This window comes from Bidens hawaiensis, unplaced genomic scaffold, assembly GCF_021521415.1.
Source record: "Bidens hawaiensis isolate Kalapana, Puna unplaced genomic scaffold, B.hawaiensis_p1.1 tig00036760_1, whole genome shotgun sequence".
Lineage (NCBI taxonomy): Eukaryota > Viridiplantae > Streptophyta > Magnoliopsida > Asterales > Asteraceae > Bidens > Bidens hawaiensis.
In genome coordinates, this window is record NW_027496418.1 from 1 (window position 1) to 15,344 (window position 15,344).

A 15,344-nucleotide genomic window follows, 5' to 3' on the forward strand; every position below is an offset into this window, starting at 1 on the left:
AACAACACATCTCGTTCATACAAACAAATTGAATACAAGTAACAATTATATTATTCGTTTTACTAATATCCTAATAGTCTTGGTAATGTTTTTCGTCAAGTCCATGAGTCAACAAAAGTCAAACATGTAACATTTCATAAAATAAAGTTTGTCAACACAAAGGTTGGTGAGCAATTCATAAGTTTGAGCATATAGATATATAGTAAGAAAGATCCACAAAACACGTATACGAAACAATAAATAAAAGCAATAATTTGGATATAATCGCTAATAGAATTACGTTAGCGACACCTAGCTATAAGGGGATGCCAAATAGTCTAGGATTTTATAGTTCTCGTTAATTGCATTATGTTAACGACACCTTGCTATTAGGGGATGCCAAGTAGTCTAGGATTTATAGATCAACCAACCAAAAGCGATAAACACATAGGCATAGAATCATAGAACACCAAATCGAGCGATTATTCAAGTAAAGTTCAATAATGTTTGTGGTTTAAGATTCAAGTAAATAAAGCATTTAGTTTGATAAGTATGAAATGTCACCCCCAAAATAAAAGATGGAAAACAGGGTATGAAAGTACTCAGTTCAAGTATAAAACTTGATCGGCAAAATATGAATAACTGGGTGGATGGAATTTAACGAGCAAGGCCTAAATAAAAATAAAAGCCTTGAATTAGAAAGGTTGTTTTGGAAATTCTTTAAAATAAAAGACAAGAAGTGTAAATAATTAATGTAAGGGTTTAAAATGTAACTATTAAAGAATTTATAATAATAACATTTTAAAATGTAAGTTTGCTCGAAACCGGGTTAAAGTATCTAACCTTATTATTTACTTAACCTATGTTAAGTAATAAGGTGGGTAAAATGCAAGAATGCAAGTTACTTTGGGACAAAGATACTAAAACGGGTTTCAACGAGTGTTTCAGGTTGTTGGTTCGGGTCTTGATAATTGGTCAAACTTAAAGTCAACTTTCCAAAATAATAAATGTTATGAGATAACTCAATAAAACTTAATAAGACTTAACCAAGTATGTAGTTATATTGTTTTAGAACTAACAACGTACGTTAAGCGAGTGTTCAGTTTTGTCGCTCCAAACTTTGTATGAGATCAACTTGGATCCAACATTCAAGTACTTAAGAGAATAATTAAAATCAGTTTGTAAACTATTTTTAAAGAAATATACAAGTCTTGATAGCTAAAAACACACTTGTGTGTCTTAAGCGAGTAAGAATCGGTTTAGTTAAGTTTAGTTTGGTTTCCATCTCTCAAATAGTTCATTGATGGTCTCCACATGTCCAAATATCCAAGAACTTGTATAATATTTTATAAATGAAGAAACTTAAGTTTTACAACCAAAAGTTAAAATAAAGTCTTTAAACAAAAGTTCGGTTTTGGTTCGGTTTCCATCTCTCAAATAGTTCATTGATGGATTCCACATGCCCAATATAAAAGAACTTGTAAAAGTGATTTTAAAAACTCAAATATCACATTAAACATGTTTAAACAACTATTTTAACAAAACTAGTAAGCAAAAGTTCGGTTTACAGTTTAGAGCTATTTACGGTTAAACTGAAGCATAGACCCTCAAACTCATAACCATGGAACTTGTAAATAAACTAAAATGAGCAGAAGTTAAGCATGGTTTGTAAGCAATAATAAAGTTAGATTGTTAGATGCGGAAAATATATAACAAGGACCACGTAAGTCCTCCATGAAGCCTTGCCTTACAAGGTCCGAAACCTCACCGATCGGAACCGGAGGAGTAACTACCAAAGGTAACAAGGGGTGTTTTTTATATATATGTTGTGCCACCATATTCAAGTGTTAGTAAAAGTATATGAACAAGTTAGAATGAAAGATTATGGTTAGTTTGACTTGAGAAGTCAACTACTAATAATATGAAGAACAACCTTTGAATCTATGGAGTTTGAGAGAAAATTTGGAGATGTAGCAAGTGTAAAAATGAAGGAGATGGGTGTGTATATATAGGATAAGGGTCAAAGCTCCTTTTCAAGGTTCTCTTTTATGTTTATATGCAAATAGGTTGGTTAAACAAACAAGCAAAGCACAAAACAACAAGAAAAACACGAAAATATGCGCATACATGGCTAGGCGCTGCGCGACGGCCTTTCTTTCCCTCTCCGTGCGGCGCGGCGTGCCCAGGGGGCTGGTCCAGCTCCTCTAGTGTGGTTCGTTTCGCGTCCAGAAGTTCGTTTTTGATGTAATTTGATCGTTTTAAAGCCGTTTTCGAATCCGTAAAAAAGGGTTTTTCAAATTGAACATATGGGAATGATTTAGTAACATAAAATCCAATATTTAATATATTTGAAATGTTCGGGATATAAATAGGGTCGGTTTACGTGATAAACGAATACAAATAGAACTCGAAATTGACGAATGTCACACATAATGTTCCTTTCTATGGAGAGTACATAGGATGTTCCTTCTATGGAAGTATATAGAGTGTTCCTTCTATGAGGAATATATATATATAGAGTGTTTCTTTTATGGAGAATATATATATATATATATATATATATATATATATATATAGTAAGAGTCATAGTAATAGTTCTTTTAATAGATATTACGTGACGTTCCTCTTATGGATATTTATACAAGGTTAAGATATGTATATATGTATGATATGCGTATGTATTGGATGTCGCCTGATTAACTAGAACTCATTCAGCGTAGCTGACTTTTAGTATGCACGCAGGTAAATAGGTTTAACAAGCTAGCATGAGGATGACACATGGCATGGATTGAACGGCTGGCATCTGAAGATGGAAGAAATGATGTTTTAAATATGATGTTTTAAGTTGGTTTTAAAGAAAAGATTAAATATTTTGTAATGATGACTGAAGTTAACGTTTCCGCGAAAGTTTTAATGAACTCTGATTTGTAAGAATTGTGTTTATGAGTAAATCCAACGTCCAATGTAGGGCACCGGTAATGGGGCCTTACATGTTCGAATTGAATACTATTGATTTATAAGTTTCTTTTTATGTTTTTCCTTTAGTTATCAACATGGAAAAAAGTTATTGTAAACAAATGCAAAAAAGAAGAAGACTTATTTTGGATTACAAAAGGAAGAGAGGCAAGTTTGTAAGATAAATTCTTCTCATGCAGCTTTGTCTAGAACACAACAAACAATTTGGTGCAAGTTTTTTTTTATAATAATTCAAAATTTGCAAATTTTTAGTCAATTTATATAACTTTAAAACTAATGCCTTATAATATTTAATGTTTTATACCTGTGTTTATATTTCAGCTGATCCGATACATCAGGTATCATCAAATTCAAATACTCATGCTTCGTTTGATAAAGAAAATTTCAATTCACGTGAATTTTTAACATATCCAAAAAACAAATGCACTTCATCCTCTCCTACCATAAACATTACAAGTCCATTGAGCAACATCACGAATGGTAAGAGTCTATAAATTTCTCATAAAATTTTTACATAATACAGATTGGTATAGTATACTATTTTTATTAGATTCCTAAATCAACTTATATTATTTGTAGTTATTTACAACAAAAACAATACACCAGCAACTGCAACACCAACAATGTCAACATTCTCTTTGTTGTCTAATGTGGGGACATCATCAAATACGTCGACACTCACTAGAAAGGGATTTTTTTACAAAAATACCTTCAAGAAAAAGAAAGCTAATACGGAATACAATAAGCACAAGTGACATACCTAGCTTTGACTTGACATAAGAAGAGTTTGTTGATCAAGAATTTGATAAAGACATTTTCAAAGGAATCTCAAAAGGTTATATATTAATTGAAGTATCCTATTTATTTTTTTAACTGGCTTAGCAATTTGTTACTACTACCTATTTATATAGCTAAAAAATAACATATTATAATTTAAACAGATTACATGGATCATGGTGATCAAAGTGTTACATGTGAGATGTGTCATGCAAGATTATGGAAAGACGAAGCCAAAAGGGGACAAAGATCAAATGTTGAGAAGATCAGTTATTTCATGTGTTGTTGCTATGGTAAGGTCCAGCTTCTAAAATTAAAGGAACCTCCGGCAGATTATATCAGTATTTTTTACTTCATCTGATGCTAAGAGCAAATTCTTTTTGAAGAATATTCGACGTTACAATTCGATGTTCAGTTTTACATCAATGGGTGGTAAGATTGACAAGTCAATTAACAAAGGCAATGCTCCGTTTACTTTCAGACTGAGCGGTCAGAATTATCCAAGCATTGGAAGTCTTTTACCAGCAACATGTTCCAAACCAAAGTTCGCTCAATTATACATATATGATACTGATAACGAAGTCTCTAACCGACAAAGTATTTTTGAGTACATATTCATACAAGACTTTTTATTTTTATAGAAATTTATAGCACGTTGTCATTTATCACAATTCTCTATAACTATATATACTAATAATCTTTTTTCTTATTTTTTTTAGTAAATCGGATAATGGTAAGTCATCAACTTCAAATGTGATTGATCTTCAAATTATACAACAATAAAAGCACATGTTAGATTCGCATAATCAGTTGGTTTTTTGCTATCGAATGGCAAGAGATTGTTTTTCTGAAAATCCAGCTATAGACCTAAAGCTGCGACTTATTGGTAGAAGGCAAAATGATGCAACAACTTATAACTTACCAACTGCTTTGGAAGTTGCTGCTTTAATTGTTGGAGATACTGGTGACTGTATAGATAACCGTGACATAATTGTGAAAACTTAAGAAGGTCGTCTACAAACTGTAAATGAACATCATCCTTCTTACCTTGCCCTTCAATATCCATTAATATATCCATATGGTGAAGATAATTACACAGTTGACATTCTTCACCGAGGTGTTGCTCAAGATTCTGAAGCAAAACTAAAAAAAAAACAACTATGAGAGAATTTTTTGCTTACCAAATTCAAGACAGAGTAAATGAATATTCTGTTACTCTTAATTCAAGGAGGTTGTTTCAACAGATATAAGTTGATGTTTATACGATGATCGAAAGTGAGCGGCTCTGTTTCATTCGAAGAGGACAAAAGGTTCTTAAATGTGAGACTTTTGAGAATCTAAGCAATATTAAAAACAAAGGAAATAAAGATGCTTCAAAAGTTGGACAACGTGTTATATTACCGTCGTCTGTTACCAGTGGTGCTCGATACATGATGCAGAACTATTTGGACGCCATGTCTCTGTGTAAGTGGTCTCTGAGAGAATTTTTTGCTTACCAAATTCAAGACAGAGTAAATGAATATTCTGTTACTCTTAATTCAAGGAGGTTGTTTCAACAGATATAAGTTGATGTTTATACGATGATCGAAAGTGAGCGGCTCTGTTTCATTCGAAGAGGACAAAAGGTTCTTAAATGTGAGACTTTTGAGAATCTAAGCAATATTAAAAACAAAGGAAATAAAGATGCTTCAAAAGTTGGACAACGTGTTATATTACCGTCGTCTGTTACCAGTGGTGCTCGATACATGATGCAGAACTATTTGGACGCCATGTCTCTGTGTAAGTGGTTCGGATATCCTTATTTTTTCATAACTTTCACGTGTAATCCAAATTGGCTAGAGGTTAAAAGGTTTCTTAAAGATACGACGCTTAATGCCGAAGACAGGCCCAAAATATTATTCAGATTGTTTAAAATCAAGTTAGATGCATTGATTAAAGACTTGAAAGATAAGGCATTACTTGGAAAAGTTCAAGCAGGTCTGATACAGTTTTTTATTAAAATATTTTTACTGTTATTAATATATATATATATATATGTGTGTGTGTGTTATATTATGTTTATTTAACAGTAAGCAAAATTAATTTTTTCCTAAGTTATATGTAGTTGTTTACACGGTGGAGTTTCAAAAAAGAGGGTTGCCTCATGCGCATATTTGCTTATTTATGCATCCAGATAACAAGTTTCCGACAGTTGAACATATTGACCCACTTATTTCCGCTGAGATTCCAGACAAGAATGAGGACCCTGAATTGTATTCTCTTGTAAGCGATTTTATGATACACGGTCCATGTGGTGCTGATAATATGAAATGTTCTTGTATGGTCAATAACAAGTGCTCCAAAAAATTTCCAAAGAAGTTTCATGATGAAACTTGTGTTGACACAAAGGGTTTTCCTATATACAGAAGAAGAGATTCGGGAAACTTTGTTGTCAACTCTGATGTTCACTTAGATAACCGAAGTGTGGTTCCGTATAACCATAAGATTTTACGAAAATATCAGGGATATATTAACGTGGATGGCGCAATCAGAGTGGATCAATTAAGTATTTGTTTAAATATATAAACAAGAGACCGAATAAAACAACCGTCTCTGTTGTACAAAATACTACAGTAGATGATTCAGTAGAAGGAGTGGATGAAATAAAAGAGTACTATGATTGTAGATATCTTTCAGCATGTGAAGCAGCCTGGAGGATTTTTTTCATATGATATTCATTACAGATATCCTTCAGTTATGAGACTTCCGTTCCATCTTCCTGATAAGCAACAAGTTTTTTATGGTCCGGACGATGATGTTGAAGATATCTTTGAAAAACATTCAGTGGCTTCGACAATGTTCATGTCTTAGATGGAGTGTAATTAAATTTATGATGAGGCAAAAGATCTTAATTATATTTAATTTCTCTCTAAATTTGTATGGAAAAAACAAGGAAAATGTTGGGAATGAAAAAAAGTTGGGTTCTCCGTTGGTAGAATTCATTTGGTATCTCCGGCACTTAGTGAAGCATATTTTCTAAGAATTCTACTAAACAAAGTAAAAGGTCCAACCTCATTTGATGACATCCGCACTGTAAATGGTGTAGCATTCCCAACGTCTAGAGATGCATGCTATGAGCATGGCCTATTGGATGATGATATGGAGTATATTGAGGCAATTAAATAAGCAAGTAATTCTGGTTCTGGTGGTTATCTAAGAAATTTATTTGCCATGATGTTAACGTCTCATTGTCTATCTAGACCCGATTTTGTTTGGGAAAAAAGTTGGGAAATTTTGTCAGATGGTATTTTTTACAATCAACAACATGCTTTAAAGTCTACAAGTTAGTTGCGTTTATTAAACAATTAAATTTCTTTACAATTTTATATAAGAGGATATATATATATATATATATATATATGTAACACTAAAGTTGGAATTATCTGTTTTTGTTCTATAGATTTAGCACTTACCAAAGACCAAATAAAGAACTTGACATTGTATGAGATTGAAAAGCTATTACTTCGGAATGGTGCAACACTAAGAAACTTTGAAACCATGCCTTTACCTGATGATCATTTAGTATCTACCTCTAACAATCTTTTAATCAACGAAGAGCTTAATTATGAACCGCAAGATCTTCAAAATGAGTATGATAATCTTTTTGTTTCATTGACTGAAGAACAAAGATGTATTTTCCTTGAAATCACAAAAGCAGTTGAAATAAATAAAGGAGGTGTTTTTTTGTGAATAGATACGGTGGAACTAGTAAAACGTTTCTATGGAAGACATTATCTGCAAGCATAAGATCCAAAGGTCAGATTGTGTTAAATGTTGCTTCTAGCGGAATTGCATCTTTGTTATTGACAGGAGGTAGGACGGCACACTCTAGATTTCATATTCCGATAAACCTAAACGAAGACTCTACATGCACTATAAAGCTAGGCACGGATGATGCTCATCTTGTAAGTGAAACCAGATTAATTATATGAGATGAGGCACCAATGATTCATAAACATGCATTTGAAGCACTAGATAGGACTTTGAAAGACGTATGAAATGTAATGCATTGCCGTTTGGTGGCAAAGTAAGTGTTTTTGGAGGTGATTTCAGACAAATTTTACCAGTTGTTGAAAATGGAAGCAGACAAGACATAGTTAATTCTTCTATAAGTCTGTCGTACTTATGGTCAGAATGCAAAGTTCTAAGACTAACTAAAAACATGAGGTTGAATGTAATAGGTGATTCCTCTAATATGGAACAAACCAAGTTGTTTGCTCAATGGTTGTTGGATTTAGGTGAAGGAAAAGTTGGTGGAACCAATGATGGGGAAGCAAGTATTGAAATTCCTGATGATCTTCTCATTAAAGCTTCGTTGGATCCTGTTTCTGACCATGTTAACTTTGTCTACCCTTCTAGTCTATCAAATTTTGATGAATCATTGTACTCACCTGATATTCTAAACGGGCTAAAATATATGGTATGCCGAATCATAAATTGGTGCTTAAGGTTGGGGTTCCAGTTATGCTCTTAAGAAATCTTGATCAGAAAGGTGGGTTATGTAATGGAACTAGACTATAAGTAATGTCACTAGGAAATCGAGTTATAAAAGCTAAAATAATATCTGGAACTAACATTGGGGAGCCAGTTTGTATACATAGAACTTCACTCACACCTACTAACAAAAAAATTCCTTTTAAGTTTCAACGAGGACAATTTCCACTGGTCATATGTTTTGCAATGATGATAAATAAGAGTCAAGGACAGTCGCTATCTAGAGTGAGTTTGTATTTGAAGGAGCCTGTTTTTTCGCATGGTCAACTATACGTAGCATTATCTCGAGTTAAAAGCATAGATGGACTTAAAATGTTAATCATTGACAAGAACGGTAATGTTTTCAATACAACTACAAATGTGGTATACAAGGAGGTATTTAGAGAGTTGTGAAATATATTTACCTGTATTTAATGTAATTTGATTTGTGTATTGAATTTGGTATGCATTTTATTTTATGAAACATTGTAGTTGATTTTTTGGTTTGCATTTTATTTTAATCTGCTATGGGGTATGTGGATTTAATTTTTGGGATATGCCTAATCATGATTTTTTTAATAATCTTGAAATGTAAATAATAAGCGGGTTTGGCGTGTTGTGACTACTGGTATAAGATTGGTTATTCTGGTACGGGGTTATTATGGGAAATGGTCTTTTGGGATAACATCCTTTGATATGTTGTTTAGTTTTTGGAGCTGTGGGTTAATAATGAGATTTTAAGGTTTATAGAGTGGGGTGGCAAAAATTCTGATTATGGTCATAAAATTGGGTTGTCTCCAGCTCTTATTTTTTTTTTCATAAGGCTGATTTGTTGGTTAGTGGGATGTGTACCCTGTATTCTGATTTGTTTGTAGGTTGTTGACTATTGACAGAATAGTTTATGTGCAGCGGTATAATCTTATAATCTGTTAGAAGTTGTTTATTGGAGGAATTGGGAAGTGTAAATGTTTATTGTAGCTTTCCATTTCACATGTAATTTCATATCAAAACGAGTTATGAATTGTATAAAAAGAGGTTTTTACATATTTCAGAATTGTAAAATTTCATTTAGTATTATTATTACATCTAAAACATTTTTCCATATACAACACATACATATTGCTTACATCTAAAACATTTTTCCATATACAATACGTACAAAATGGATGGAGGGTATTCAAGAAACGAAGAGATGCATCCTCAAGTGTTATATATTTGATCCCTGATCACAAAAGCTGGTTTGCAAAGAAAGAAGATGATCATAAACTTAGAGATGAAAAGAAGCTAGAATTAAGGATTGGTCCACCTGGTGTTGAAGATTGGTTTGTTACAGATGCACAAAAGAACTACAAATCACCAATAAAACGCATCTCAGAAAAGGTAAAAAATTTTAAAAAATTTTGAAAGATTTGTAATTTCATTGTCCATGCATGTAAACAAAAAGAAATTTCATGTATTCTCTATCTGTACACACACTTCTGCACTAACTTTAATTTCATATCTTTTTTGTTTACATTTTTGTTTTTATGTATCTGTTTCATATTTTTGGGAAACTCACCAACTCATGTATTCTTGTAGTTCTTTTTTGTTTGGACACTAATGGTGGTGGTACTCTACTGCCTGATTTTCTAATCTTATCAGTTGTTTCAGTCAAAAATTAACAAACTAACTTTTCATCAAATTAGTGTGTGAGGCGAGGTGCTTAGTGGTAAAAAGATTGAACACTAGGATGTGATTACGAGGGAAAAAACCCTTGATTATGATAATCTTCGTTTCGGTCAAGAGTTTACAACGTAATCTTTAGTCGAATCTCTTCGGTTAAAGATTATGAACTTAACTTTTAGTCGAATTACGCTTGATTATTATGATCTTCGGCACAAAAAACCCTCGGACGGTGAAAACTATCACCGTCAATATTATTAATAACAAAATCGGTGATTACAAAGGTTGGAGCTGACAAGTGATCGTGAGCTAAGTGATACAATGAGTAATAGTAGCTAAACAGTGAATTGTGTGTGACCTATTGATACTATTAGCTCGAATTTATAATAAGAAGATTACAACTGTTATTCCGATTATTCCAGAAACCCTAGACTAAGTCTTTAACAAGCCGTTGCTGCCCACGTTGTTTGTTGACGAAGTTCAAGCAGTATTCCGTTGCAATCCGCGTTCTTATAAACATATTTAACACATGCTCTTATCTGCAAATAATTAGATAATATAGGACAATTGAATTAGTCAACGCACCTTCCTCAGAATAACAGCTTAAGTCAACATCCTCAAATTATGCTCAATTCCGAGAATAATAAAATCTACACCCAACAATTGCCCCCAATTTTTACAGATAAGGCGCGACAGCTGTAAAAATTTCAAATTTTGAAAAGTAAAATATCTTCTGTCAACTGAAAGGACGTGCACGCGGATTGAGGAAATCCTATAACCCCCCTTCCAGGTTATAATTAAACCATTTCCCAATCTCAAATCAATACTTCTTCCATCGATTTAAAGCCAGGTCAATCCCTCTTCTTTGTCTTCTTTATTTTCTTGAAATTTTCCTTCCGACCAAACGATAATGAGAAAGAGAACCCCTCGAGCGCCCAATCCTTTTTTCCTTCACAACTTCAGATGATTTCATCGACCAAGGTCTCATTCCGGAGACCGACAAAGACCAATGCCTTTTTAAAGATTTAGATATTAGGTTTTTGAAAGAATCGGGTTTACTACCTGCCGAAACTGTCATTAGGCCATACGATCCCAAAGACAAGGCTGATTTTTCTTCTAAAACCTGGACCTGCTTTTTCTATTACCCCTTTTCGATTGGCCGTTCATATCCGTTTTCCCCGCTCGTACAAGAGTTCTTTGATGTGGCCGGATTTTCGTATTCACAAGTCATGCCAATGATGTGGAGGGTTTTGGCAACGATAGATCGTTTGAACAAAACCCGTGGACTATCCATAGGTGTGCCTGAGATCGCTGCAAATTATAACCTTCGAACCCATGGATCCTTTCGCTATTGCCTTCAATCCAAGTCCGGCCGTATTTACATGGTTCCCAAGGTGTCTGGTAGCGACCCTGATTGGAAAAAACACTTATTCTTCGTCCGTCGGGATTCTATTCCTGATGGGATGAGCTTGCCTACTAAATGGGTTCATAAGGGTAGGAGATCTGTAGGATAAAGCTTCTTTTTGCAAACGATTTATTTTGATATGGTTTGTTTCTTGACAGTGGTGTTTGAGGACTTGATAAAGCTTAGGAAGGACACGAAGAAAAGGCTCAAGGCGTTGTTCAAGATTCCAGCAGAGGAAAGGGAGTTTTGGTTAGGAGAAACAAGCGTGATTGCTGCAAAACCCGCTGAGAGCATGAATTATGGTAAGTATTTTGGGGATATTAGATTTTCTAGGGATTTTGTTATCTTGAAAATAACTAGATAAATCATCGTGTAGGGATGCCGAAGCCAAAGTCTTTTAGCTTAGTTGATTTGGATGATCTCATTGAGGATAGGCCTGTGGTGAAACAAGAACATTCCAAGACACTTTCTCCATCGGTGAGAATCCCAACAACTCGCCAGAAAAGTGCTGCACAAAAGAAAAAAAAAGCCACCACTTCGGCTGAGACCGAGGCCTTTGCTGACATGATCACCACTGATGCTGTAGAGAAACTTACAAGCTCTGGCTAACTTCCTCGGAACAGTAAGTATTCTCGTTTATCCTGATAAATAATAATCTGCAGAAAAACTAATATTAGTTTGGGGATAACAGAAAGCCGAAAATTACCGTCAGATATCCCAAGATGCTGAATTGTCCAAGAGAGAGGCTGAAGCCAAGCTCTCCGACTACCTACAAGCTGTTGACACAAAGGACAAGCTGCTCAAAAAGAAGGATAAAGTGATTTCAGATCTTAAAGCCTCATTTGAGTCGGAGAAGGCCGAGTTTCTTGAAGAGGCCAAGAAGTGTGCAGCTGCCAGCATTCTTGAGTCGATGATTAGGATGTCAGAGGAAGCGCAAGCGAAAGGCCACGTGATGGATTCTTGGAAATCCGTAGCTTGGAAGAAAAATCTCAAGGTGCTAAGGGGGGAGAAGCTTGAAGAGGATGAGACGGCTGGGACTTCTGAAGTGGTCAAGGATGCTGGAGTTAGTGAGAATGTGAAGGAGACTAAGGCTGCAGAGGCGACGGATTTGGAGAAGAAGGAAGGCAACGATGCTGAAGGTGGAAAGGTTTGAACCTGGTTTCCAGGTTGTTTTTCTGTGTTTTTAATGGTTGTTTTGAACAATTTCTATTTTGATTATGTAAGGACAACGTAGTAGGCTCAGGATAATGGTTTGGGTGGAGGGATCCTGGTTTCAGGACGAAACCCAAACCGTCTTTTATTTTCTGCATTTAGAACAATTATGATAGTTCGGGTGGATGGGCTCCGTTTTGAGTGAAACCCGGACTATCTTTTCCTGCATCATAATATTAGTACAACTTTCTATGATTTATTGTCACACCCTCAAAATCCACTAACGGAGTTTTACCGTCAGAGGGTGTGAACTGGCAGGATCGGAATCATTAGTTATAACCAAACCAAAGAAAAACGTTTAAATGAAAGTAAGTGCGGAAGCGTAAAACCTTAATTCAAAAGTTGCGTCACGCAGGACGACTTAAAACCAAATGTAACTGTTAAAATTAAGTTTGCAGAATAAAAGTGTTTTCATTAATGCATGCTCCTAAACCGCGCGCCCGCCTCGGCTACCTGAGAATAACATACTAAAAGTGTCAACACAAGGTTGGTGAGTTCACAAGTAAAATAAGATAAATCGTTTAGCGTTTTGCGTAACCTCGTTACGACGTTTAAATGTTGCGTAACCCCGTTACGACGTTTGAGTGTGTAACCACGTTACAGCGTTTAAGTGTGTAACCACGTTACAGCGTTTAAGTGTGTAACCACGTTACAGCGTTTAAGTGTTTTGCATTACCAGATAGTGTTATGTCAAATTATATATCGATAGGTAGCTAATCTATACAACAAGTATCGCTAAGTGGTTCGCGACCGAAGCTGACTGTTTATCAAGTGCCCGTCACCAGGTCCTCCAGACCATGGTAAGTGTTAGCCAAAATTTACACCCACTCAACCTCCAGTTGAGCTTAGCGTCGGGTGGGGTTTGTCAAACCCAGTAGTACTACCCAAAAGTGACTCGCTATTCCAAATATTAACCGGTCCGATGTGTGGGACTTCAAATGTTACGTATGCCGCTTAGCCTTTACAAGTGATATATAATTTATAACAAAATCTTTCATATGCGTTTATCTCAGAAAATATGTTTATCGGAGTATGTTATCTCCCCCAAGTGAAAAACGTTTGAAAACAGTTTAAGAGTGGGGTAAGTGAACTCACTGTTTGCGAAGAATATCCGATCTAGATCACCAAGTGATGCGCGTCGTAGAAAACTCTCTAGCGTTCTAAAATAACAAAGAGATTTTCTAAGTAGCGGAACATTTAACGAGTCTCTAGACTCGGCACATAATACCTATGCACGTAACATGTTTCGTGTTTCGTTTGTGTATCGTGTGTGACTTGAACAAGTACAATTGTGATACGATACATGAGTGAGCAATTACTTTCGTGTCACGTATTAATAACATACTTATTAGCAATTATTCCCGTAAGGGCATTTTGGTCAACAAACAAAGACTAACTAACCATTATTCCCCATAAGGGCAATTTGGTCAATTCATGGCAATCAACTAGCAACTATTCCCCGCAAGGGTATTTTGGTCAAAATACAACAATTATATAAAAACTATCATATTTCATGCATTCCTATACAACTCAGCAGCTAGTTTCGTTATGACAGAATTTCTACTTGAAAGATTGCACTAGTTTACCCATTATAACGTCTCAATTAATTCACCAAAAATTACCATAGGAGCATACATATCTTAGGTTTCCAGAACATCTTTTATCTTATTTTTATTCCATATAGATTGTTCATAATGATCAAAACATTACAGCTAACTTATATCAGTCAGATTCATGCACATCAGAATGTTATTTGCAATTCCCGTTAAACGAAAAATCCAATAAATGCAAGACCACTTGGGTTTGGTTCCTAACTCAGTGAGTCAACTTCCAGAAGTGGAACCAACCCAATTGGTCTCGTGGTTCATGAGATATAACATTTACAACATAACCTAACAGCAGGTCTAACAGCTCAGCTTTGCATCACGTTTTTGTAAAATCATAAAAGTATACTTCCACTTATCCAAAAATTACGAATTTATACTTCATAGAAACTAGACTCAACCTAGTTTACTGCAGTACCCACAATCTCAATCAATTTTCACGTTTACACTTCGTTACAGTCAGTTAAACATCGTATATACATTCTGTCCAGAATCTGTTCACATCAAAACTCAACATAATCACAACCTATGAACTATCATGCATCCATATAACCCTCTAGACACTATAACTACTATCCATGCATATCAATCACACCATACATACAAGATTAGGGTTTGTGTTTTAATTCAAATCAAGAACAACAATCAATCATGTATCAATATCAATCTAGTTATTAATCTATTATCCAACTAACAAGAATCCTAACAATCATATTCATGCAATAATCGGCCGATTTAGGGTTTTCACATAACCCATCAAACATCAAATTAAACAATCAAAGAGGTAAGAGATGATCAAGTATACCTTCCTAGCACCTAGTTCTTGGATTAATCTCTTGATTTGATGTGTATGTGTGTGTGGTGGTGGACGGCAGCCGTGGATCAAGAGAGGGAGAGAGAGCCGATCGGGATTTAGGTTTAGGATAATAATAATAAGTTAGGGTTTAGTTTAGGATATATTTATAAGCAAACAAGTTACACTCTAGTCCTTCTACTTTCAAGTGTTGTTTTTCTAGAACATTCTATCCTAACTTGCACATAATCATGACAATAATATAACACATAATCATGACAATGATATAACACATAATCCTAACACATAGTTATCACATCATTAGTGTTTTAGTGTGCTTCGTTTATTCCTCGATCGTTTGCGTTTCGGTGCAAATCCCGAAAGACTACTACACATGTAGTAAGTGTTAAGCGTCATTTAAACC